Raw genomic sequence first — 4696 nt, 5'->3', positions numbered from 1 at the left:
CGCTCAGGCAGACTGCTGAGGTGTTGAGGAATGTGCCTCTGCTGATTTAGGGAAGCACCGTGCCCTCTCTGGCATATTAGTATCAGTGGACTAATAAGTGAGGGATTGGTTTGTGCACACATGGCCTGTGTGTGTCAGCGTTCAGGGTGCTGATATGAGCAGACAGATGCTGTGTCTTCATTCAAGAAACACCATCTGTGAGCAGAGATTAAAACACTCCACTGCTGCTCTGTGGTGCAGTTACGCCTGAAATGTATTTTCATTCTGCAAAGATGTATGATAGGCATTATGAATTTTGACACTGTCATGGCTCGGTGCATATGTGTGTGAATGCATGTGTGAGTCACGGGCTTTAATGCATGTCTTTGTATGTGTGTTTACATTTGTATGACAGGCGTCCAGGGAGCCTGCCTTTTCTTTGTATAGCTGTGGTAGTGCAGAGATTGAGCTTTGGGCTGCTAATTCCCTTTTACAGCATTGGGATTATGTGCTATTCTAATCCCAGTCCCATATGGGGTGTATGGAGGAGGCACGAGGGTGATGTCACGGCCAGGACAAGAGGAGACACAGAAAATCACAGGCCTTCACTGTCACAACTCTCCATGAGAGACAGATTACAGAGGCTGCATGCTTGAATGATTACGCTGAAAGTCTTAGCCCACAGCAGATCACCGCTGTCAGGAGGAAGGGCCCGTATGTCAGGGGAGTCCCAACAAGCAGGGAGGGGCAAAAATGTATTTCAACTTTGAAGTATGTGCATTTTACAGCAGCGTATTTTAGTACAGACACCGAACTCAGTCAAATTTAATTATTAATAATGGATATAATAAGGGATGTCACAATAACTGTATAGTTAGATTAACTTTCATGCTGCCACGATTTTTAATTTCCCATTTACCCGCATTTTTTAACCATTTATTCAGTATTTTAAGATAATGTCAACTTTTATATACTTAAACTAATATTGTTTATCTATTTCTTGTAGCTATGTTATAACCATTTGTTCATCTCTATTGATCATTCATTTACATTTATCTGAGTATTTCAGTAGTTTATCCATTACTTATTTAAAGATAATGGTGTCAACCTTTGCTTTAGTTCACTGCATTACCTTACAGATAGAAAAGACAGTTTTTCCTGTTTCTTTCCAGCTGAGATTTTAGCTGTTTTTTCTACTTATAGCTAACAGGCTATGGCTGATTACAGCCACAGTCTGTATCATTGTTTAGCGACCTATTTCATACATTTATTCAAAACCTAAAGCCAGTTGTTCAGATATTTTAATCATTTAAATTAAAGTATTACACTGTTGATATATTGCTCTTACTTGTAGCTGTACTGTACCCTACATTTAACCTGTTTACTGTAACCATTTATCCATTTGCTTGACCTATTTCCTTGTTTATCCAGTACTCATTTATTTAACCCTAACCCTAGTCATGGACCTTCAACCACATGTCCACATTTATGCACCTGATGTCACATTCAGGTGTTATGAGGATATATCAACATATATATTTAGCCTTTAATTGATAGGACAGTGTAAAGAGACAGGGGGTATGATGATGTGCTAAGGATCATCTCTGTCGGGAGTCGAACCGCTGATCAGCGCTTCAGGCATATGCCTAAATGGGACGTGCTCACTAACCACTCGACCACCGAGCACCCGAGGAGATGTTCATAAGCAAATGAAAATATGATTTTAATCTAATTAGTGGAACTACTCCACAGTGTTTCCACGTTGCCCTCGGCTACAGACATGACCTGCAAACCTGAACCTACAAATAACTCCTGGTTAGGAATACCAATTTTTCTTCATGTAAAATATGTCTCGTGTTTTACCTTTAACTGCACATAAATCACATTGTCATACTTGTATATCTGATTCCTCTCTCAGTCTGTTTTTTAAAGCTGCATAGCCCCCCTCCTCTCCCTCAGTGAGGCATGCTCTGGTTTTATTTAGCCTCTCATTCTGCCGGTTACTGAGATGGACCCGTGTGTGTGTGTGTGTGTGTGTGTGTTTGTGTTTGTGTGTGAGATGAAGATGTTTACAGCAGCACATCACAGGACCAGGCCACATCTCAGGTTCACTCCTGCTGTTTCCTCTCTGTGTCTCATCTCTCATAGTGACAGAGGACTTATGTGTGGGGGCGGGGTCAAAGAGGCTCAGTCTGAGGGATTATCATTGCAGTCTGCACACCCACACACACACACATATGCACACACACGTACACACACATACACATGGAAGAACACGCAAACACACGTGCACAGACAATTTAGGCTGAATTGGACGACTGCTGAGTTTTTAAGCATGATCAGCCCCACCCCCCACCTTTACACATGCACACACCCCACGCAAAAGAAGCTTTAAGCTCTGTCACACACATCACCGTGTCCCAGAGTGGATCGGACGACCACCGGGGAAATGTGAGAGGATCAAAACATCAGACATCTCATCACTTGCTGCAGATGACGGGACGCTGTGGACAAAGAGATAAAAAAAAAACACCAGAAAGGCTGATCTGTTAGTGTGTGTTTGACATAAGCGGAGCAACAGTGATGACATCTTAGTGGACAACAGCCAGTGGATCAAACTCAGATGGAGGGAGAGCCAGCCTCTCTTAGAGGAGGAAAGAGGGCAGAGAGGTTGTGCTCACAAGAGGAGAGGAAGAGGAGGAAGACATCTGGGGAAGGCCCGGCCGGCCAGCAGAGACACCGCGACCGCTCAGCATCGTCCAGTGTGTCCCACGGTATACCCTGCCTCTCAACTGCTCTTATACTGTTACTGCTCTGGGGTGTTTTACATGCAGATACCTTTGTTTACATGCTGCTGTGTGATGATGACAGTGTTGCTTGATCTGCTGCGTCCAGCTGTGCTCTGACCTCATTAGCCTGATTGATGCTGAACGGGCACGGACAGAGGACGCTATAGAGCTTATATCTTTCTCTGATTATGTTTACATACTGCTGCCAAGAAAGAACCTCAGTGGTGGAATTTCACCTGGTAGATGATACCTCACACTGCAAAAACTCAAAATCTAACCAAGAATATTTGTCTTATTTCTAGTCAAAACAATCTCATTATACTTAAAATAAGAGTCATCATGTTAAAAAGTAGCTTGTTTTTAGACTCTTCAAGCATATTTTCACTTGAAATAAGTAGAAAAATGTGATAGTTGAGAAAATTTGTATGTCTTATTACAAGCACAAAAACCTGCTTTCACTGGCAGATTTTTCTACTCATTTCAAGAAAAATTATCTAAAAACAAGTTAATTTTTAGATGATGAATCTTATTTTAATTGGAAAGAGTTTAGTTTTGACTAGAAATGAGACATTTTAACAAGATATAATACAAATATTCTTGGAAGGATTTTGAGTTTTTGCAGTGTCATGCCTGTGTTTAGTCTGTTGTTGTGTTATTTAATCAGCAGTTTGTGCATCACAGGTTTCCTGTGAGCAAAACAGCTAAAATTGAACAATTGTTTTCTTTTATACTCATGATTGTCTCTTACCAAACTCCTGTGTTTTTCAGTCTGAGTTGGCATCTCTCCCTGTATGTGTGGTTATGTATCTAACTCTGAGGCATCTGCTGGTTAAAAAAAGATTTTCAGACAGTTGCTCTGTGATTTTTGTTTTGGTTTATAAACATTTAGACATGCTTAAGAGGTTGGGTTCAGTTATGTAATGTCACTGTCTGTCGCTTCCACACGCCACATAATCCCCGCCATCACGCTATCTGTCAATCTGTCTATCAGTATCAACATATTTTGTATTATTCCTTCAGATGACCGCAGTTCAGCTGCCAGTGGCCTGGATGTGGCTGACCGGCTGACCTACCTGGAGCAGAGGATGCAGATGCAGGAGGATGAAATCCAGCTGCTGAAGATGGCTCTGGCTGACGTCCTAAAGAGGCTCAACATCTCTGAGGAGCACCAGGCTGCTGCAGCTGGCAGGAGAGCGTCGGGCGGTAAAGGTGTGTGTGGACTGTCGTCAGATGTAAAGTGCATCGATGTATGCAGCAGCTTTTATCTCGTAGACCTGTACTGTATATTGGAGAAGACATTGATTTCTTTGAGCTTCACTAATGCATTAGTTACAGTAAGTCAATGTTGTTTACTGTTCTCTGAGTGCATAGAGGCTGATGGAGAGCAACACATCTTACTGTCAGCCAACAGGCCTGGTGCATTAACTGTAAATAAATACAGAACCAGGCGATGATTTATAACGAAAGGGACATTGTTATATTGTTTATCATAAATCTTGTCGTAATTTATTCTTATCTGGAGAATGAGGTTCTTATCAGCTTTGAATTTGCCTCCGGTGTGGTTTATGAAAATAGCAGAGAGAAAAAAGTCAAATCCTGATGCGTATGAATACAATTCAATTAGATTTGACTTTTTTTTCTAAATACGGGAGTGTATAATTCCATCTATACACTAACACATACTATAGGATCATATTCACCCTGCTGTGTGTGTGTGTGTGTTCCCACAGCCAGGCCAGTTTCTCTGGCTCTGCCCTCTCGATCACCCATGGTGAGCTCTGCCCCCCTGAAGAAGAGCTCCACGCTGCCCTCCAGCTCCACTGCCAGGAACTACAGCCCCACATCATCCCGCAGGTAAGACAGTCTCAGGTCCACAGACAAAACATTACATCATATTTACTTTCTTTTTAAAAAAAAATAGATCATCA

Source organism: Trachurus trachurus (assembly GCF_905171665.1).
Source record: "Trachurus trachurus genome assembly, chromosome: 24".
In the NCBI taxonomy this organism is placed as follows: Eukaryota; Metazoa; Chordata; class Actinopteri; order Carangiformes; family Carangidae; genus Trachurus; species Trachurus trachurus.
This window is presented reverse-complemented; position numbering follows the sequence as displayed.